Genomic DNA, 23,300 nt, shown 5'->3' with positions numbered 1-23,300 from the left:
CAGCCAAGGCAGGTGCGATACGATTGGTCAGGGGGCCTGCCATCACCCCATGATCACCCTGCAGAGGGAGGCCCAGGTCCCCAGCCAGCGGGGTGATCAATTGAGTGGCTCTGTGATCGCCCCAAAAAAGGAGGCCCAGGCCACCGGCTGGGGGGCAATTGATGAATGTGGGCTCTGCAATCGCCTCAAAGAGGGAGGCCCAGGCCACCCTCTGCGGGGCGATTGATGGGGGGCTCCGCAGAACTGGGAAACCAGGGGGGTGTGGCGGAGGATGCAGGCTAAGGTGGGTGCGGGTAGGGGACAGGGCCATGAGGCAGCCGGGGCTGTGAGGCAGCCAGGGCTACGAAGGCCTACCCTTGCACGAATTTCATGCATCGGGCCTCTAGTAGTATATAAGAAGAGAGATGTTTTCGAGTCAAGAAGCATAAGCGGTTGTAAGAAGGGAGTGACAGAAATTAAGAGTGTTTATTGCCCTCGGTATCCAGTATCGCAAGAACACTGATGCAATCGAGTGGAACCAGAGGAAAGGCTTTACTCTGGACTCCTGCAAAAAGCACCCACTAATAAAATCCTGGAAATTATTCAGGCCATGTACTTGCTGTCATATTTTCCAGTGATTTTCTAAGTAAGAACATTCTTAAACTTTCCGGAATGTGGAAAGAATGGTGGCACTGGACCATTCATCTACCTTGCTGGAACAATTTTACTTCTAGGAAGGAATCTCATAACAAATACATGTGGTCTTACTCAACACCTTCCTAATCAGATGTTCTGTTTTTCTTTCTTTCCCGATTACCTTTAGAAGGGTTTGTGAACACATTTAGCACATACCAAACTTCTGACTTAAAAAAAAAACTGGCTTCTCTTTGCAAAACTAAAAGCTGAAGTTTGGCATCTTCCAAGCCAATGTGAGGAGAGGGTGTGTCCCCTTTGCCCAAAGGAACAAAGAGTCCAAGATGGAAAAAACAAAAACAACACAACACAAGGGTCCAAGGTGAAATACTATTTGTCACAAATCATTTTCTGTCCTTGCCTCGGCCTCCTTACCTTCCTGTATCCTGCATGTTGCTATCCAGAGAAGCAGTCATGCTACGCTCGCCTGCAGCTCAAAGCCCTTCCTGAAATGGCCCCTTGCCCTCCTCTTCACACACTCCATTCCCTATCCTAACACTTTCCCCAGCTGGCCCTCTGCTCCACCGGGCCCTGCCCTGGTCCCCACCATGCACACCTGTGTTTACCAGTGTGTTGACATGTGCATTCCTCCGTCTGCAGGAGGGGCCTCTCTCCTTGTGCTTTTTCTCAGAGCCTCCCACCTTCCTCCTCCTTATTAGGACCCACCACATCCCATATTAAGACCACAGGGTCGCCCTAACTGGTTTGGCTCAGCGGATAGAGCATCGGCCTGCGAACTCAAGGGACCCAGGATCAATTCCAGTCAAGGGCATGTACCTTGGTTGCGGGCACTCCCAGTGGGGAGTGTGCAGGAGGCAGCTGATCGATGTTTCTCTCTCATCGATGCTTCTAACTCTCTATCCCTCTCCCTTCTTCTCTGTAAAAAAATCAATAAAATATATTAAAAATATATATATATATATCCAACTTCTCATATTGAACTATCATCCTGTTAAAAAAAAAAAAAAAAAAGACCACAGGGTCATGGACCTTGGGAAAGGGAGGAGGGGGAGGAAACCAGGGTTGAGGAGGAGGGTTCTAACCCAGAGGATCGGGCTGGCCCTACAATCCCATATGCAGTATTCAGACTTGACCTGGACAGAATGGCAGCAAAAATAAACAGTGGATGATACTCAGAGTTGCAGGGAGGCACCTGCTTAGTTCCAGGAACAGAAAGAAAGAAGAGGAAGGACAAGGGGAAGAGGAAGGAAGACTGGCAAAGAGTGTTAAGAGTTTAGCCAAATAGGCCAGGTTTCTGAGCAAGACTGATTTCAGCAGGAAGCTAAGAGAGAGGCCGGTCCAAAGGCGAGCCAGCACAGGGGTGGAAGGGAGCTCTCACCCAGCCACTCAGAGCTGCCAGGCCTGGGCCCAGACCCTGGCCCTAATGGCTTTTTCTATAAGTACTTTCATTTTGCTACTTTATTAATTGAAAAAGAATTGTAAGGTAAAGTAAGTACAAACCTTTCAAAACAATATACAATAAAAACAGTTGAACAAGAGTGGTGGCTATATGGATGTCATTGATAGGATTCCTTTAGCATTTCAGCTTGTATGAAATGTGCATATGAAGGGGTGGGGAGACAATAAATCCCCTCCCCCTTTTTTAAGCACAACGCTGCTGCTCCCGAACAGATTTGCCCTCAGTAGAATAGCCCAGGAACAAAGTTAGTAGAACTGAGAAGGACATTCTAAGTAGAGGGAAGAGCCCGGTTAGGAACGAATGGGGAAAGCACGAGGCCCACCTAGGGTGTAGCAAGTAGACCAGTTGACCAAATGGTGGCCTGCACACCTGTATCCAATATCCTGAGTTGGGCAGTGAATAAGCTCATACAGAATCTGATCCCAGAAATTAAGAGCTTATTGTTTATTCAGAGAGTGAACATGCATGCAACATGGTAAAAAAAAGAAAAAGAAGTGTGTAAAAATACTAATGATGGCAGGAGAAACCCCATTTGTACAAGGCTTTGAGAAGAGATGATATGTGAGTAATACTGTGAAGGATGTGTACGATTTGGATAATCTGAAAGGAGAAAGTAGAGCTTTCTGAGCGTGTGTGTGTGTGTGTGTGTGTGTGTGTGTGTGTGTGTATTCATTTTGTGAGGCATAAATATAACTACTGACTCTTTGCCTTTCTTCTTAATTATCTCATTACCTCTGAGCATTGGCAAGGGATGCAGATACCAGGGTGAAGAGAGGCTGTCTGTGGGGGAACAAATGAAAGGCCTGCTGCCCTGTCCTCCTACTTCCTGGCCAACTCCAGCTGCCCTCTCTGTTTATTAGACATGGAAGAATGCCATGGTTACAGGAGGAGTTAACCTAACGACATACTTCATGGGTAGTAGACTGGTCTGGACCTTTAGTCTCAAAAAGATGACACGCAAACAAAACTATAAGACCATAATATAGACCCGTGTCTTTAAGAGTCTCCCTGCTGCTGGGCTGAAAAACTCTCCCAAAACTCCTTTCACAATATATATTTTAAAAAATGCTTGTGGGACCATTAAGTGCTTTGAGAACTCATGCTTCTATGAAGTAATAACTAGGGACAATCAGTTTTCACACACTTTATGTTCACCTGCCTTATCTAGGATAGCTTAATTTTTTAAAAACACTAAGCAAATATAATCTCACATTTCCCATCATGGAAAAAAAAAAGTGAATCAGAAAATCTGAATGCCAAGCTTGTTTTTGCTCCTCCCCAGCTTATTAAGTGAACTTGCCTGAGTCATTCAACCTTTGAGCCTGTATCTTTAACTGAAATAAAATTGAAAGAGGAGACTAATCCTGCCCCATTGATTTCACATCATTGGTATGATGATCAAAGGAAATACATATGCATAAATACCTAATCACTGTATGAAATATGAAAAATCATTAAAGTTTCAGCAAGTCAATATGTACCAACTTACATTTTCTTTGAGTGACTTTCACTGACACACCATCAAACCATATGTAGAAAGCAAGTACTTTGCCCAAATATTAAAACTTCTAGGCCCAGAGAATTTCACTGCTTTGCCCAAATATTAAAACTTCTAGGCCCAGAGAATTTCACTGCAGCATGCTACCAAACATTTTAAAGAATTAACTCCAATTCTCCATAATCTTCCAGGAAGCAGAAGGGGAGAGAACACTTCTTAATTTATTTCATGAAGCTAGTATGACTCTGATAACAAAACCAGACAAAGACAGTACCAAAAAGGAAACCTACAGACCAATATCCTCATAAATACAGATACAAAACTTTATAACAAAATAGCAAATAGAATTCAGCATATATAACCAGAATTCTATATCGTGACCACGTGTATTCTAGGGATGGAAGGCTGGCCCAATTTTCAACTGTCAATCCGTGTAATCTACCACATTAACAACTTAAAAAAGAAAAAGCATATCAATAAAATTAACACACATTCGTGATAAAAAAAAAAGTGAACTCTCAAATAGGAATATAGTGGCTCTTCCTCAACTTAATAAAACACATGAACCTACAGATAACAGTATACTTATTGGAAAAGACAGTGCTTTTCCCCTTAGACTAGGAGCAAGGTGAAGAGGTCTGTTCTCACCCTTCTTTTCAACATGGTGCTGGAAGTCCTGGCCAATATAATAAGCAAAGAAAAGGAAATAAAAGCCATATTTATAAGAAGAGGAGAAAGAAAACTGTCATTTGCAGATGACAGGCTTCTCTACATAGAAAATCCAAGGGAATCAACCAAAGAAGCCCTAGCAGGATCACAGGAGGATCCACAAGTAAACATACAAATTAGCTGTATTTGCATATATTAATAATGAATAGACACAAAAATTAAAAATACAATGTAATTTACAATCACTGGAAAAAAAAATACTTAGGTGTGAATCTAACAAAGCATGTATAGAATTTGAATGTATGCTGAAAATTACAAAATGTAATGAAAGAAATCGAAAGGATCTAAATAAATGGAAAAATATAGGGAGTTCATAGATTGGAAGAATAAACATAATAAAAATCCTAATTCTCCCCACATAGATATAATACAGATTTAATGTAATACTTGTAAAAATGCCAGCAAGATATTTTGTAGATATAGAAAATTTTAGAATATATATATAGAAAGACAAAGGAACTAGACTAGCTAAACCAATTTTGAAAAAGAAGAATAAAGTGATGGAATCAGTCTACCCCATTTCAAGATGGATCATAGACTTAAATGTAAATACAAAACTATAAAACTTTTAGGAAAAAAAAAAACACACCGAAAATATTCAAGATCTATGGCTAAATAAAGATTTCTTAGATTCCACACTATTATTACCATAACTATTATTAACATTCCACACTATTATTATTATTTTATCTAAAATAAAAAACAGATAAATTAGTTTTCATCAAAAATAAAACCTTTTGCATGGTTTTGCAAAAGACCATGTTAGGAAGATGGAAAGACAAACTATAAACTGAGAGAAAATGTTCACAAAGCCCATTTCCAACAAAGAACTAGTATCCCAACTATATAAAGAACTTTCAAAACTCAACTCAATAATAAAAAACAAACAATCCAAGTAAAACCTGGAAAAAAGATATGTAAAGACATTTCACCAAAGAGGATATTCAGATGCTAAATAAGTATATGAAAAGATCTCCAAGATAATGATATTCAACATAATAAGCCATCAGGGAAATGCAAATTAAAACCACTGTGAGATATTACTATACACCTATCAGTATGGCTTTAAAAAACAACAGTAACAATAAAATCAGGATAACATCCAATGCTGGGGAGGGTGGGGGAAAATGGTGCAGTCATTATGAAAAGCAGTTTGGCAGCTTTTAGGTGTTTTTTTTTTAACAAACGAAACATGCAATTGCCATATAACTCAGTAATGACACTTTTTAAAATATATATACTAGTGGCCCAGTGTACGAAATTCGTGTACATTAAAAGGGAATTAATTAGAGGAAATATTTTAATATTGCTATTTGCCCTTTCTCTATAATAGACCTGTCCGGCCGGCCCCACCCCCATTGAGCGACACCAAGACCCAGCCGGCCCCATCCCGTCAAGCCCCGCTGGGTGGGGGAACGCAACCTCACATCCTGGCATCAGGGTGAGGGGTGTGGCCTCAGGTCCCCTGGCCCTGGCCCGCACCACACAGCCTCACCCAGACCAGCCGCGCCATGAGACCCCAGACCCGCTGCACCGTGGGACCTACTAATGCACCGCCTGGTGACCGGTCATTTGGTCATTACGGATGAAAATAAAGTCATGCATTTAAGCATGCGCATTCATTTTCAATGCCTGATTTGTCAACATTCTCTAAATTGAAAAATAAATAAGATCTTCAGCCAGATAGCATCATAATGCCAAGTTCTTTATATAGGGTGTCCCAAAATTCATGCAAGATTTGAATTTTGCGTGAGCATTAACAACAACAACAACAAATAAAAGCCTAATGTTACTTGGTTTATTTAATCAGATTCTAATATCTGTTGCCCTTTGATTTCAATCCCTTCAATTTGATAAGCATTGCCAAGTACCAGTTATGGCCCAGGAGCAGGGACAATGAAGACCAATGAAGACCACGGCTTTACGTATGTGCCAGCAAAACCGTGGAGGACATCTACCCGATGTGCTATTCCATACATAACCCTATACTGTATATTTTATGAATCAATAAAAAATTTACAATTTTTAATTATAAACCTGTGTTTTCTATCAAAATTGCTTCTTGCGTGAATTTTGGGACACCCTATATAATGACACATACCATTCTCTCCACTCAGTGTGCTCCATTTGAATGGATTAAATGTATGTGACTCATATGAAAAGCACTGCTGCTTGCTCTTAATAGAGGAAGCATTAGCTCATTACCTGACGCCTGAAGTGGTTTAAATGGCATATACTGTCTTGAAGAACAGAAGGAAAAATAACAAAAACAAAAACAAAAAACAACGTTCAGTGCTGTGGACAACAGAATCCTCCCCCTTTTCCTTTGTTTTTTTCTGCTTTTCCCATGAACCTATTTCTGCTCTGCCTCAAAATCAACACAGAAGACAAAATTAGATGCTGTAGTTTGCATTTTATAGTGCCATTTGAGTACAAAGAGGTGTTTTTCAATCTTTACTTTTTTTTTTTTTTTTTTTAATCAATGCAGCTCAAACTTGCTCCCAATGTTCCAGGAGCCAGGCCAATGTGGCTGTGCAGACACACCTTTACTAGGTGCTGTCAGGCTTCAGGGCTGGGGCAGAGAACACGCCCAGGAGCATGTTGCTGGAAACAAATCAGCTCTCCCCTCTACATAGCAGGAGTCTTTTCATTATAAAATGCAAAGCAGCAGCCATTTTCCATTACCCCCATCCTCAGCCCCCCTCACCCAGGTGGTAGGAAGGGGCTGGGAGGATACTCTCGGCTTGTTGATTTCTCTTATTTAACTGAGCCCAGTGACAGCTGCTTCTCTGAGTGCAACGCCAGCCAGCTCAGGGCTAGCCACCCTGGAAGGCAAGCAGCAGAGCTGACCAGGGGCTTTGGCCAAGCCTGAGTGTGCAGGTCACAGCAACCTCGGCAGGCAGGCTGCTCCCGAAGACTCTAGGCCCCTCCCAGCTCCACACCCAGCTCCCTGCTCTCCTCCTTTCACCCACAGGCACCACCGGCATGTTGTGCCCCCAGGCTTGGTGTGCAGACACCAGGGTTGCAGGTTCAAGATGCTCCACCTCCTCCTGGTATTTTGAGTCATAAATGCCTGCAGGGACCTTTCCACTCGGTCTTGGTCACTGCTGAGGTTTTCTGGACTCTCTAGGCCAGGGACAGCCGGGACCTTTACTTCTGACCAACACTGTGCCTGCAGCCTGCCGGGGGTATCCCCAGCCTCAGGAAAGTGTGGGGCTGTGGCCGGCCTGGGTAAGGGGCTGTGCTAGCCAACCCCTCACCCTCAATTGGGGTGGGAGAGGCTGATCAGGGGTAGGGCTGGGGGAGGGGCTGGGCAGGGCAGCCATCTTGTGATAGCATGATGGCATGAGGGTCAATTTGCATATTACCTCTTTATTATATAGGATTTCTTTTATTTCAGAGAGGAAGAGAGAGGGAGAGAGAGATAGAAACATTAATGATGAGAGAGAATCATTGATGGGCTGCTTCCTGCACGCTGCCCACTGGGGACTGAGCCCACAACCTGGGCATGTGTTTTGACTGGGAGTTGAACTGTGATCTCCTGGTTCATAGGTCGATGCTCAACCACTGAGCCATGCTGCCTGGGCAGTAATTGTACTTCTTTGAAGACTTATGTTCACACAAAAACCTGTACACAAATGCTCATAGCAGCTTTATTTGTAACAGCTCACAGTGGAAACAAACCAGATGTCTTCCACCAGGGAATGGCTAAGCTGTGGTCCATCCACACCACAGAACAGCACTCTGCAATAAAAAGGAACAAAATGTCAATACACAAGCACAACCTGAGTGACTCTTCAGAGAATTATGCTGAGGGAAAGAAGCCAAAGCCAAAAGGTTGCATACTCTATGATTTCATTTATAGAACATTCCTGAAATGACAATCAGAAATGGTAAACAGATTAGTGGTTGCCAGGAATAAGGCAGAAGTGGGTGTTCCATATCATGAATGTATTAGTGTCAGTGTCCTGGTTGTTTTTGTTTGTTTGCTTTTTAGCGGAACCAATGTTTATTGAGAGCATCCATGTGAATTAAAGTCAACTAGTCCATGTGTAGAGTCCAACATGGCCATAAACTACGTGGGCGTAGGGATGTGCTCCCTTGCCATAAGAACGTCAGGAACCCATTGTGTGCTGGGGGAGAAGGGAGAGCAGTGTTCTGGTTGTGATGTTGCACTACCATTGTGCACAATGCCATTACTGGGAAAAAGGGGAGAGGGCACCTGTGGCTCTATGTATTATTGTTCATCAATGCATATGAAGGTATAATTACCTCAAAATTAAAAGTTTAATTAAAAAACAAGGCAGCCCTGGTGGGGCGACTCATTGGGTTGGAGCACTGTCCCATACACCAAAAGGTTTTGGGTTTGATTCCCAATCAAGGCACATACCTAGGTTGTGGATTTGATCCCTGGTTGGGGTGTGTATGGGAAGCAACGGATCGATGTTTCTTTCTCACATCCATGTTTCCCTCTCTCTCTAAAATCAATTTTCAAAAAGGTAGTTTGCCTTCTGCATTTGGAGGCATGTTTTCCACATTGTATTATTGTGCACCGAATGTGCAGAGGAGAGAACTGCCTGTTGAAACCATGTGCTGGATGGTCCTTGTCCTGGTGATGTGTCTGGTCCTACTCAAGTCCACTCTCACACTGCCAGGAGTTTAACCATGTCAAGTTTTAAACCACTTGGTTTGTTTTGTTTTTTTTTAATCTTTAGCAGAGGATATGTTTTTCAGATTATGAGAGAGAAAGGGAGAGGGGAAGAGAGAGAGAGATACATAGATGTGAGAGAGAAACATTGCCTCCTGTATGTACCCCGCTCCTACCAGGAATCGAACCCATGACCCTTTGGTAGGTGCAGGGATGATGCTCTAACCAACTGAGTCACACAGGCCAGGGCTGGTTTATTAATTTTCAGAAACTGTGTAATTAATTTAATGATCTGGGGAGCTTTTACAATTAAAGAAGAAACAAATATTCATTAGTCAATCAAGAAAATCTGAGACTTCTTAACCTCCTTTTCCAGGGCCACAGAGTATCTCCTTCTGGGTTCTAACAAGTTAAAAACTTGCTTCCTTGCCGAAACCGGTTTGGCTCGGTGGATAGAGAGTTGGCCTGCGGACTGAAGGGTCCCAGGTTCGATTCCGGTCAGGGGCATGTACCTGGGTTGCGGGCACATCCCCAGTGGGAGATGTGCAGGAGGCAGCTGATCGATGTTTCTCTCTCATCGATGTTTCTAACTCTTTCTCTCCCTTCCACTCTGTAAAAAATCAATATATATATAAAAAAAAAAACCCCACAAAACTTGCTTCCCTCATTCATGGTAGGTCTAATCAAATAATCAAATGGATATCCCCTCCTCTGGGAAACTGATCATTTCACAACTGACATTCCCTGTTGCTTAGATACATTCTATTTGCAAAGACCAGTAACTTTCCCCTCTGGGCTTGCCCAGGATCCAGACCTGCCCATAGAATTCCCCGCCGAAAAAGCCGCCTAGAGTCCTTTAATATCTCTGGACTCCCCGTCCCTGGGTGCTGGCGCCATTTTGGGGCTCAGCCCATCTAGTTTTCCAGATGACCTAAAAATTTAATAATTTTTTACTCCTTTTGGCCTCATACGTACCTCCTTCGGTGACCCTAACAGTTCCACTGTTCCACTGTGACAGGGCTGATATCCTTAATGGAATGTGTACGTCACTCACTGCCCAGAAAATCCACAGCACCTCTGGTGGGGTTGCTCAGTGGACTGTACTACTGGATCAAACTGAGTCATATTTTTTCCATACCTGAAAGAAGCAGAACAGAATGTTTTGTGTTTTTTTTTTCATTTGTTTGTTTGTTTTTTGGCAAGGTCTACCAGTTTTGTGATGAAATGCTGGCTGTTGCTTCCTTTTCACCCTGGAGAAGGTTTACTTCTGGAGCTCAATAGATAAAACTATTTAGTCAAAATTATGGTAGTTCTTATTTCCAGTAGCTTTGACCCAAGTCTTCATCCCAGAATGCTTTTATTTAAAAAAATAATAATATTTTTGAGGGTGTTCTTAAAATTTATTTTTGTCTATACATCTGCTCTCTTTGGTCTTAGTATAGTTTCTACTTCAATCTTTTGATTCAACAAATTGAGGGAATTTTTACCCCGAGCAGCCATTTTCCAACCTACTGCTTTACCGCAGGAGTAATATACCTTTTCCCACTTTTCCGAGAAAGGCTCAATAGCTACTGAAAACGCCTGTGTCACCCCATTTCCAAGCCATTTAAACCACTGAGCCCCGACTGTGCAACATTCTCCAGGGGTTCTACACACAGTTTCGCTACTGAGAAGCTCAAGCATGCCATGTCTCCTCTCAGGAAGGGCAGAGATGGTTCGAACCTTAAGGCCTTTGAGCCTAAGGCTAGAGAGAAGCTAAGTGGGAATGGTCAATTTAGATGCAAACAAACTAAGGAAAGGCCAAGTGATGACATAGACAGAAGGCAACTGACTGCAAGCCACAAAGAGGATCTCACCAGAAACCGAATCTGCTTGGAACCTTGATCTTAGACTTCTACCCTTTAGTTTAAATAATTCTGTTATTTAAACTATCCACTCTCTGGTATTTGTTATGGCACCCAGATATACTGGTAAATTATATCACACAGAAAATTAGACACATTTTAACCTATTTTGCATTCTTTGGATAAATCCAATGTAGTCATAAAGTATTTATCTTTTTTATATGTTGCTTATGTGTTCAATAGAAACTTGAGAAACATTTTCTGGATCATGGTAGAAGGAATATAATTTTGGATCAGGCAAATTTAATAATATGCAGATCTTGCTACAGAAAATAGAAGTATACTATTATAACATTCTGTTGGTATACATAAAAAGGTATAATAACACTTGAACTTATGCTGATAAGCTAATGATGCATGCTATAAACTCAAGAAACCCCTTAAATAACAAAGTTATAGCTAATAAGCTAACAAAGGAGGTAATCATTAAGACATAGGCAGTTACTACAAAAGAAGGTAGAAAAAGAGGAAAAGGGGCCGAAACCGGTTTGGCTCAGTGGATAGAGCGTTGGCCTGCGGACTGAAAGGTCCCAGGTTCAATTCCGGTCAAGGGCATGTACCTGGGTTGCGGGCATATCCCCAGTAGGAGATGTGCAGGAGGCAGCTGATAGATGTTTCTCTCTCATCGATGGTTTCTAACTCTATCTCTCTCCCTTCCTCTCTGTAAAAAATCAATAAAATATATTTAAAAAAAAAAAGAGGAAAAGGGGAGCATAGAATACATGTTATTAATTTAACCTAATCACATTAATTCTCATATTAAATATAAATGAACTGAATACAATTAAAAATGCCCAACTATATAGAGCTGTGGACAAAAGGGGCCACATGCTAACCTGACAAGCTCAGGGGAGGCCTGCATGGCAGTCTTGCAAACTCAGAGACCTAAAGTAACCACAAAGGATGGTTACTGAAATTAAACTTTAAAAGCAGTTATGGTGGGTAGTTACATCTTCACTGACAAGGTCAACCTTTATCTTAACCGAGCCTATCTGTCTTTTTGCATCTATAATAACATACCCTTTGAAATGTCTAGGTAACTTGTAACTTCCCTTTTTCTGGACCCCTTGGGGTACAACCTAATGTGCTGGGCGCCAGGACAGATAGCACAAATTCCTTCATTATCATGTTAATTGTTCCTGCACCCACCTAAGTATGTGTCCATCATTTTGCTTTTTATCCAATCCCAGGGGTTTCCCCACTTTGCTTTCTCCCACTGCTCTAGTCTATCACCAGTGGACTTCATGTAACCCACCTACATCCCTTTCCTTTGATTGCAATGTATAAATTCAGATGTAACCCGCCAATCTCCTGAGCATTATCTCAGTTTGTTGAGGTTCTGCTTCCCGGCATATGTCGACAGTGTGGCTCAAATAAATTCACAAAAATTCTTTACAGGTTCCAATGTTTTTTTTTTACGTTAACATTACAAACCACAATGTCTGAGATAAAACACACATTGGATGGGACTAAGGACAGATTAGAGATTGCAGAAGAAAAGATAAATTCAGACACTAACTTTTAACAAACTGTTTATGGACTGATTTTAATAAGAAATTAAAGAGCACCAGAAGCACTTCAAGATGAGACACAGGACAGGTGCAGGGTCAGCCGTGCTCAGTAGGCCAACTCCAGGGACAGGGCAGGGCAGCGTCAGCACCGCTCTAGAGGCCAGGAATAAAAATCCAAAGCAACAGTGTTGACAGGAAGGGAAACTTGTTTCTCCTCCACCCCTCAACGTAAATGACAGGCACGGGTCCATCAGACTGGGAGGGGGCTAGTGTGGAAGGTGAGGTTCGAATCCAAATCTGCTCACTCCAAGGCCCATGTCCCCTCCCAATGTTTTCTAAGGATTGTAACCTTAGGCCGATGACACTGAACAAGATTTCCACATTCCCTTTGTTGTGAAACTAACAACCACCTACCAAAGGAAGTGTGATGGACAAACTGATGCAATTGTATTAGACTATTTAGATTTCCCTACTTTTAAAAAAAACTATATATTTTTATTGATTTCAGAAAGGAAAGGAGAGGGAGAGATAGATAGAAACATCAATGATGAGAGGGAGCCATGCCGGCTGGGCTAGATTTCCCTACTTGCAATGAGACAACCATTGATCAATTCATATGCCCATCTCCAGGTGACTTTGGAAGTTTTAGTCTTTAGCGACATGGTGTTAAGTGTGTGAATAATTAGAGTTCCCAATGTGCAGAAGCTTATTGATAATCCTAAAGAAAGGCAATCGTGTTGGTGGAGAAGTCGAACTTCAGAATTCCTGTCCTTTTGGTTCATATTTTTCTAATTTACACCCATTATATGCCAGTAAGACTGATTTTTGGTCATGCTATTAACATTCTTCCTTGTTTTCTGAGGCATTGGAGTCAGCTTGTGCATGTCTTCTCACCCCATATTTCCTCTTTCCTCTCTGCACCCTACTCTACTCAGGATGCTTTCCTCCTTCAGCAGGAATGCTGAAGAGCCAAGTTTTCCTAGGACCCAGCCACACACATTCCTCAGGGCATGGAAGTTGAGATGCTAAGCATTTGCAGGTGCTAGAGATAACAGAGTCCCTGGAATCATGGGGCTTACAGGTTGGCAAGAAGATCAGAAACAACTACAATTACTACACAAATGGTGTTGCTCTCCCATTGCTTTCCTGATTTCCTGCTGCATCTTATGTACCAATTCTCAATATCTATCACCCTCACTGCCACTTCTCCTGCAACAACTTTGTGAAGGAAAAAAAGAAATATTATATTCTACTAGAGGACCGATGCATGAAATTCGTGCATGCGGGGGGGGGGGGGGGGTTGTCCCTCAGCCTGGCCTGCAATGATGCCAGCATCCCTGGCCCTGGCCCAGCCTGAGGTCCCTCCCCTCCCTCCACGCGACTGGGGCAGGGATGCTGGGCTTGTGTCGCCCCAGTCTCCAGCCCAAGGCCCCTCCCCTCCCCTCCCTTCACGCAGCTGGGGCACGGACGCTGGGCTCGAGTCACTGGGGTGACATAGCCAGCGTCCCCCCCCAGTCACTATGGGCGCCTCCATCTTTTGTCGTGGAGTGACGGTTAATTTACATACTACTCTTTTACTAGATAATGTCAATCTAAGCTCAACCAATCAACTCTCATTAAAAAGAACACTTGAGAGAAAACTAAGATGGCATAGATAAACACCGGGAAATAGTCGCCTCCCACAACAATTGAAAAATATCCCAAAGGACGGAGCAAACATCGTCCAGAACAACAGGAAGGCTGGCTGAGTGTAATTTCTACAACTAGAAGAAAAGAGGGGCACGCTGAGAGCCAGAGGAGCTGCGGAGGCTGAGTGCAGAGGTACGGCGGCGGCGGCTCGCGCGCGCGGAAAGGGGGTGGCACCTGAGGACGCGGCTGTCTTTTTGAATCACAAGCTCCCGACTGCTCTGAACTCCGGTTCTGGGAAGTCTCTGGGGACCCAGGACTCATACGGGGAGAGGCTGCTCTGTCAGGCGGCAGCGGGCGAACTTGAGGGCGGATTTCCCTCAGAGGTGCTTGCAGCTGTTACCGGGACACTGAGACGCGCGACTCCAGGCGCGGAGAGTCACCATAGCTGCTTTCTCCGCCCTTTGACTCCCTGAGACCCCGCCCCACCCAGGCTGCAGCAGAGGCTTTTGCATGTGAATGTACCTAACTACAGCCCAGCCAGGCAGACCCGGAACTTCCAAGAGAAGGCCCAAGGCCCCGCAGCGGCTTGCATTGCTTCACAGCTGAGCCTCTTCGTGGCTCCGGCTGTGTGGCCTCAGGCAGGGGCTGAATTAGCACCTCCTTAGATCCAGGAGCCACTGTACCCAGTGGTCAGAGGGGGACCATTCTCCCACTTCAGACACAGCTGCTTCCCACAGCCAATTGGCCTGGAGGTCAATTCCTCCCAGTGATCCTACAACAACCAAGGCACCAAGAGTGCACCAAGAGTGTCCACCCCAGGTAACTGGGGAGGCTGAGCCACTGGGCCCTACAGGACACCTGGTGCGCAGGGCCACTCTATCAACATAGGGAAGCAGCCAAAATGCGGAGACAAAGAAACAGGTCACAATTGGCAGAAACGGAGGAGGGCAGATGACTGGATATAGAGTTCAAGGCCACGTTTATAAGGTTTGTCAAGAATTTTATGGAAACCGCCGATAAATTTAATGAATCCCTCAAGGAGTATAGTGAGACCATGGAGGACATGAAAAAGGACCAACTAGAAATTAAGCATACACTGACTGAAATAAAGAATAATTTACAGAGATCCAACAGCAGACAAGAGGATCCCAAGAATCAAGTCAAAGATTTGAAATACAAAGAAACAAAAAATACCCAACCGAAAAAGAAAAAAGAAAAGAGATTCCAAAAATATGAAGATAGTGTAAGGAACCTCTGGGACAACTTCAAGCGTACCAACATCAGAATTATAGGGGTACCAGAAGGAGAGAGAGGGCAAGATATTGAAAACCTTTTTGAAGAAATAATGACAGAAAAGTTCCCCCACCTGGTGAAAGAAATGGACCTACAAGTCCAGGAAGCGCAGAGAACCCCAAACAAAAGGAATCCAAAGAGGACCACACCAAGACACATCATAATTAAAATGCCAAGAGCAAAAGACAAAGAGAGAATCTTAAAAGCAGCAAGAGAAAGACAGTCAGTTACCTACAAGGGAGTACCCATCCGACTGTCAGCTGATTTCTCAACAGAAACCATGCAGGCCAGAAGAGAGTGGCAAGAAATATTCAAAGAGATGAATAGCAAGAACCTGCAACCAAGATTACTTTATCCAGCAAAGCTATCATTCAGAATGGAAGGTCAGATAAAGAGCTTCACGGATAAGAAAAAGCTAAAGGAGTTCATCACCACCAAACCAGCATTATATGAAATGCTGAAAGGTATTCTTTAAGAAGAGGAAGAAGAAAAAGGAACTCTTACCATTTGCCACAGCATCGATGGAACTGGAGAGCCGATAAATACCACAAGATCTCACTTATTTGTGGAATATAATGAACAACATAAACTGATGAACAAGGACTGATCCAGAGACGGAGAGGCTTTGATTGGACTGGCGGGCCTTGGAGGGAAGGTAGGGGAGGGTGGGGGCAAGGGGGAAGGATCAACCAAAGGACTTATATGCAAGCATATAGGCCTAACCAATGGACACGGACAACGGGGGGGTGAGGAGATGAGCGGGGGGGGGGGGGGTAGAGGGTACACATATGTAATATCTTAATCAATAAAAAAATATAAAAAAAAGAACACTTGACAGAAATCACTCTCATTTAGAATTAAGGCTGAAAAGTAGCTTCTGATTCACATTCTCATGTACTAGTATGTTCAAAATGCTCTCCTGTGAAAAGGTACCAATGTGCATCTCACAGTTGAGTTACAGGAGGGAGGCTGGCTGAGCCCAACCCTCAGAATAATACACCACAACCAAAGGTCCAGCTTACCATTTCAAAAAGCAGTCAGGACACATATCTGGATTGCGGGCTCTATCCCCAGTTGGGGGGCACGCAGGAGGCAACTCCTGGTTAGCTCTTATGCATGGCTCAGTCAAGAAGCAGCGTGGGCTGTGTGTGATCTCATCTGAAGGCTGCGCTGGAACTGGAAAACCCACTTCCCAGGGAGCCTCTATGGCCTTTGGCAGGAGTCTCAGTTCTCCCACAGGTACCTCTCTAGAGCTGGTGGGATGTCCTTATGCCATGTCAGCTGGCTTCCCTCAATGTGACAACCAAAGACAGGGGACCATGGTTCCAAAAATGTCATTTGATCATGAAATTAAAAGAACTTCCCATATTTGTGATGATCATTTATGATGACTCACTCAAAGCTGAATATTAGTAATACTCCCACTATAGATTTGGTAACACACTACCTTCTACACTTTGTAGAGATGGTTCCATCTGAAAGAAAATTAACTACCAGGACAAAGTTTCTCTCTTTTTTTAAAAATGGATTTTATTAATTTTTTTACAGAGAGGAAGGGAGATGCACAGAGAGTCAGAAACATCGATGAGAGAGAAACATCGATCAGCTGCTTCCTGCACACTCCCCACTGGAGATGTGCCTGCAACCAAGGTACATGCCCTGGACCAGAATTGAACCTGGGACCCTTCAGTCCACAGGCTGATGCTCTATCCACTGAGCCAAACCGGTCAGGGCAGCAGTTCTCAACCTGTGGGTCATGACCCCTTTGGTGGTCGAACGACCCTTTCACAGGGGTCGCCTAAGACCATCCTGCATATCAGATATTTATATTACGATTCATAACAGTAGCAACATTACAGTTGTGAAGTAGCAACGAAAATAATTTTATGGTTGGGTCACAACATGAGGAACTGTATTTAAAGGGCCAGAAGGTTGAGAGCCACTGGGTTAGGGCCAAAGTGTCTTTTTGATCTCTGGCTTAAGTGTGTACAAATATGATGTTTGGGAAAGAAGACCTTGTTAAATAAGTTATTTGGAAGGAATTGGGACATATGTGAAGGTCCTCAAACACAGTAGTTAACATAAGGAATATAAAGTAAGGCAAAAATAGGCATCATGCAATACTGGATTACTATTAACACCAACTGGAACTGCAATCACTTAAAAGTAATAGCTAGGTCATGGGGACATGGGGCTCTCTCTGTTCCTCTATTCTCAGGTGGGGGCAGGAGAAGGAGTTCCATCAAGAAGATATGTAACAACCTTGGACAGGAGAGAAAAACAGGCTAAGTTCCTAAAATCTGTAAAAGTGACTTAGTAGTAAAGAGGACATCTTCAACATTCATTTTCCCCCAAGCACATTCCTCACAACTTTTTATAGACCCCATCACTTCTCCAACTTGCTAGTTAACCTCATTTTCAGCAAATGAACTGACCCGAAGGTCCGGGGTCTGAGCTCCTTTCTCCATAGAGAATCAGGGTTCTAATTCTCTGCCACCAATAACCTCATCACCCAACCCAACGATTTTTTTTTTAAATGTATTTTTTACTGATTTTTAGAGAGAGCGGAAGGTGAGAGGGAGAGACAGAAACATTGATGAGAGAGGAAAATCATTGATTGGTTGCCTCCTGCCTGCACTGAGTTCAAGCCCACAACCGGGCATGTGCCTGACTGGGAATCAAACTGGTGATCTCTTGGTTCCTGGGTTGATGCTCAACCACTGAGCCACACAAGCTAGGACTGAGCCAACGATTTTGTCCAGTCAAGATATTAAGGCCCAACTTTCCACCCAACATTCAATACTTTCTCTGTATTATTTAGATTGACCTCTAGTTGTCACCTAAACTCAACAACTTCTAAGTGAAACTTTGAAACTTTATCTTTTCAAAGTCTTCCAATTGCCTTCAGGATGCAGTCAAAACTCCTTGGTTTGGTGCTGACAGTTACAACCTGGGACTATCCTGAATTTCTCATTTCTCACATTGCCTCTCACTGCTTTCCCATTATGCATTCTTTGATCTATACTCCAGTTTTCACACTGTACTCCATACACACCAAACTTATGCTGTCTTCCTGGCCCAGAAACACATCAGTCCTTGAAGTCCCAACACTGCAAGCTAAGCCTTCTCCCTACCCTTGGTGTCTATAGCACTTATTTTTAGAATAACACATTTTGTCTTCTGATTTAGTATTTTGTTATACATTGTCTTGTTCATAAATGTCTCATCTCCCCCCAAACATTATAATATCCTTGAGAACACAGTCTATATCATACGTAGCATTTCTTTTGTATACTTAAAAAATAAGCACTTTGTTGTATACCCCTTAACAAATAACATCATGCTTAAGATCAGAACAGGTTCTTCATAGGTATTCACTGAATAGTTCTGTTTTTAGGGAGGTGGGGTATGGAAGCATATTAAGAAGAGCCACATCCACCTGCATTTCAGCAAACATACTAGGATATGGTGATAGGATCAAGACTTCAAGACTAAAATAATTCTAATTTCAAGTAGACTTAAAATAACTCATGTCTTCATTCACAAATGTTATATAACCAGAGCTGGACCCATATAACACTCTAATGTCTTCAGGAGGAATTGAAGCTGTTCTTTTCTGGGCACAGATGTCACAGTCTGACTGTATTTTATCAGGGAGCAATAGATTAAGTCTGGATAAGTCTTTATATAGAAAGCTATTTGTCTTCCACTTTGCTATGTTAAGCAAGGTACAGCAAAAAACATTTCCACTGAATGAAAAGTGAAGTTTCCCCAAACAGGCTTCCATTCCACTGACAGAACATGGAACACATTATGGTGTGGTGGGAAACACACTCAATCTGGAGTTCTAGTCTGGCTTTCTACTCACTAGCAAGGGAATGTTGGGCAGATTGTTTTATGTCTCTGATGTTCACTTTCCTTATGTATAAAATGGAAATGGCACCCAGCCGGGGTGGCTCAGTGGTTGAATGTAGAGCTATGAACCAGGAGGTTCGATTCTAGGTCAGGATACATATCTGGACTGCGGGCTCCATCCCCAGTTGGGGGCATGCAGGAGGCAACCAATCAATGATTTTCTCTCATCATTGATGTTTCTATCTCTCTCTCCCTCTCTCTTTCTCTAAAGTCAATAAAAACATAGAATAGAAAGTAGAAACAGAAATGTTGATAACTTATACTCATGTCATTTACCCATTTATATTCTTAGTATAAACTCATGCACTCTTTTTTTCCAATGTGTTCTAATGTATTACTGTCATTATCCATTTTGATGTTTCTATCTGACTAAGCCAGTTCCTTATTCTATTTCTATTTGAATGGCTTTTGGGGGCCAGAGAGCCTCCAGAGCTTAAAACCTTTTATAAACCCCATCTTGCCTCATCATAAAAATCTTTTTTTTGATTATATAAAATCTTGACTATCAAATTCAAACATTTTAAGTGGCCCACAGGACCTTGGGGTTCCTGCCTTGCTTACCCCTCTGGCCTCCTGTGCCCGCTTCCTCCTCATTAACTTGGCTTTATAACACTTCTGTTCTCTGACCAGGATTGGTCTCTCCCTCCCTGCTGGGAGGTTTGCTGGCAGCCCTCCCCCCCCCCCCCCGCCCCTCCCCCACACTTCTGCCTCTCTGGCCTTGGTTTAGTTAGCACTTTCTCTGATTCCTTCCCAAGTTGGCTGCAGCCCCTGCCATGTGCTTGCTACCCGGGCACTCTGTGCATACTCCATAGTCATCCTTATTTCTTTTTATCCCTCACTGCTCACCTGACTTCTGGTCTGTGCTGTGCGTCTCCCCAGAACTTAGTACAGCCCCCCGAGGTAGAGTAGGGACTTGCTGAGTATTTAATTCATGGGTAAATGAACAGTTCTATACCATTAGAAATAAAATTTGAGCATAGCAAATGAGTTTGCTAACATACAAGTAGGGTAATTTTCAATAATGGGAAATAAATCATGGATAAAGGTGTTTTTTTCCCCACAACCAAGAAAAGCGTGGCTCAGTGGTTGAGTGTCCACCTATGAACCAGGAGGTGAAGGTTTGCCTCCTGGTTGCAGGCACGATCCCCAGTGTGGGGCATACAGGAGGCAGCTGATCAATGATTCCCTCTCATCATTGATGTTTCTATCTCTCTTTCCCTCTCCCATCCTCTCTGAAATCAATAAATTTTTTTTAAAAGAGGCACTATTAAAATTTCCTTTAAGAAAAGAAAAGGATGTTCCCATATATTAGCTGAAATTTAGGCTTTTTCCTAAGAGAATAATGTCTTGCTTTTCTCATTGGTTAAATCAACAGACATTTTTAAGGAGGTCCTATGTCCCCACCCTCCACCCCCCACATGGTGCTAGATATCACTCTTATGAGCCTCCTCCCTTATTTAGCAGACAGTCATGTAAATATCATTATAGCAGCTTTAACGGAGCTATGAACAGACCGCTAAGAGGACCCAGAGTGAATTGGAAAAGGTTTATGGTTGACATTTGAGCTGTAGTTTGAGAAATTACCCAGATTTTTAACAGAAGTGGGAGTAGGGGAAGGACACTTCCGGCAGAGGAAAGGACACTAAAGTACCACAGTGCTCAGGAATGAAAATACACCCCACACTCACTGCAGGAACAGCACACATCTGGGAACCCATGATTCTGTTTTGTTCTGGTCTTTAACAGGACTCACCACACACTATGGCCACTGTCAGTTGATTTGCCTTTCAGTAACCAATAAGGTCCTATAGCGTAAAGCCGGTGCATTATTCCTACCTACACCCAGGAAGTACTGCAGTGATTTCAAAATACTTGCTATCTGAGTGTGATTGAAAAGTGAGGGTGTCTGACGCAGGGCTGGGAAGGAGATGGACGGGACAGACTAAAGCAGGCTAGGGCCTCCTAGTCCATGGAAGACCATGTGGACTTCACCCTCCGGGGCAGACAACAAGTCTTGAGGGGAGGAGGCTTTTTAAGGAAATGTCTGTTGGCATAATGAGTGATGGGGTAAGGAGACCCGGAAGCAGAGACCAGCCTCCCTGCGATGAAAACAATTGGGAGAAGAGTAAAACCATCCTTCAGAGGGAGAAGGAAAGAGTTCTTTAGGTAGGATAGGTAGGACTTGTAACTGCTTGACATAATTTGAGAAACTTTTGTTAAAATGGTTTTTAAAAGTTGATCTTGGCACTCTCCCTCCCTTCACTCTTACCCCACCCACCTTTAAGGGACCCCCCTCTAACCTTTTTTTAAAAAAATATATTTTATTGATCTTCTACAGAGAGGAAGGGAGAGGGATAGAGAGTTAGAAACATCGATGAGAGAGAAACATCGATCAGCTGCCTCCTGCACATCTCCCACTGGGGATGTGCCTGCAACCAAGGTACATGCCCTTGGCCAGAATCGAACCTGGGACCTTTCAGTCCACAGGCCGACGCTCTTTCCACTGAGCCAAACCCGTTAGGGCCCCCTCTAACCTTTAAGGGACCCCATGAGACTTGCAACCAGGGGAGCAGTGGGCAGGGGCAGCTTGTCCTGGGCTAAGCCCCTGACGCTGTCTGCAAGGCCACCTTTTCCTCCCTGACTCAGACTTCCCAGTGAGCCTCGGCAGCCCTGCCTAGGGTGTCCTGCTACTTCTTCTATGCCCTTCCTTGTTTCACTGTCCTAAGTATATTTTTGCTGTGCTTAATAACCTCTTGCTTGCTTTAAAAAAAAGGTTGATCTTACTTTTTAAAGTAGAAATGCTGCAGACATGTGTTTTGTGTTACAACCTCACATCCCAAGGTGAAAATGGATGTTTCATTTGAATCATGTGTCAAAAACAACCACCACCAACAATCACAGGGGAACAAAACACCCAGTGTTGATTGTTCAGGAAGGATCAGATCACATGACATGAACAGAAAGTAAGAGATGCTATTTAAATATAGCGTTTTCTCCTATCATTTAGGTTTGTAGTCTTTTTTTGTAATTGAGGAACTTGACTGTATAGCAAGATGAAAATCTAACTTACCAACTTTAGAGAATTATTCCTGGTCTCTCACAGGCAGACCCCATCACTGGGCCCAGGGATGATGTCACCGGGAAGAGCAGAGGCCTTAGTCTCAAAGGTGGACATAAGCTTAGAGGAGGCACCTGAGAAGGGCTCTGCAACATATCCAACAGGCAGGTTCTCTTGGAAAGTGAGCTTTCAACGTTTTTGTTTTTTCCCCCCTCTAAAATCTTCTAACGCATGATTTCAGTGTTAGAAGAAATATCAGCCTTATGTGACTATTCTCCTTAAAGACAGTCTTATGAATATCGTTATTTAACTTTCAAGTTGTCTTAGAGCTAGGATGTGAAAACACATCACAGAGCAGGAAGCACCCCACACTGGTGGCAATACTGTGACCCTACCAATAGATTCCTGTAAGTGCAGAATGCAGAATACGTCGGGAAGGACCTATAAGAAGCATGGGTGCACCAAAAGCCTGGGCAGGGTGACCCAGAAAGCCACTGTCACAGGGGTCAAATCCTATAATTTGGCCTAATTCGTATATGTCTATATATCATCAATAATCAATTAGAGCAGGTGTACAAAAAACCAGGCAGCCAGTTAAAAAAAGGTGTGCATGCTTTTCTTACGTTTCTTTCTTCCCACAAAATGGTCAGAGGTGGGTGAGAAGGTTGTGTTTGGGAAGATACCCGAATTTTCAGCGCTCCCCCTGAAACCTTAGAGAAAATAGCCGACAGGCCCAAGAGCGAGGAGAGACTGAGGCACCTGCGACCTGTCCGCCTTCTCCTCAGCCCGCTCAGGGGGCTGCCGGACCTCCACCTGGGATGCCGACCGCCAGAGGAGAGGCCCGGGGAACGCAGTCCCGGGATGAGGGGGCCGGGGCTGTACTCTGACGGGTCTCAGCGCTTCCCCAGGTCGCGGTGGGGTCTGGGGAGGGCGGGGTGGGGCCGGGAAGCGTGGACGGGGCGGGGCGGTGTGCGCGGGGCGGGGGCTGGCTGCGTGCGCGCCCGCTCCAATCGCGGGCGACGG

The 23,300-nt window shown here is 43.7% G+C and overlaps 1 long non-coding RNA gene across 2 annotated transcripts; it reads right to left on the bottom strand.

Annotated features, from left to right (window-relative positions):
* Positions 1-7,959: 7,959 nt before the first annotated feature.
* Positions 7,960-23,195, bottom strand: LOC308530944. 2 transcript variants are annotated; one of them, XR_013996877.1, is made up of 3 exons: positions 23,037-23,195; positions 9,943-10,105; positions 7,960-8,063 (listed from the first exon to the last, which is right to left on the bottom strand). It is a non-coding gene; the product is annotated as an uncharacterized lncRNA (long non-coding RNA). The 2 variants fall into 2 exon arrangements; XR_013996878.1 differs by lacking the exon at positions 23,037-23,195 and adding an exon at positions 22,901-23,023.
* Positions 23,196-23,300: the final 105 nt, after the last annotated feature.

Source organism: Myotis nattereri (genome assembly GCF_964212035.1).
Source record: "Myotis nattereri genome assembly, chromosome: 1".
In the NCBI taxonomy this organism is placed as follows: domain Eukaryota; kingdom Metazoa; phylum Chordata; class Mammalia; order Chiroptera; family Vespertilionidae; genus Myotis; species Myotis nattereri.
Note: the sequence above shows the minus strand (reverse complement) of the source record. Positions and strands in the feature narration are given on the sequence as shown.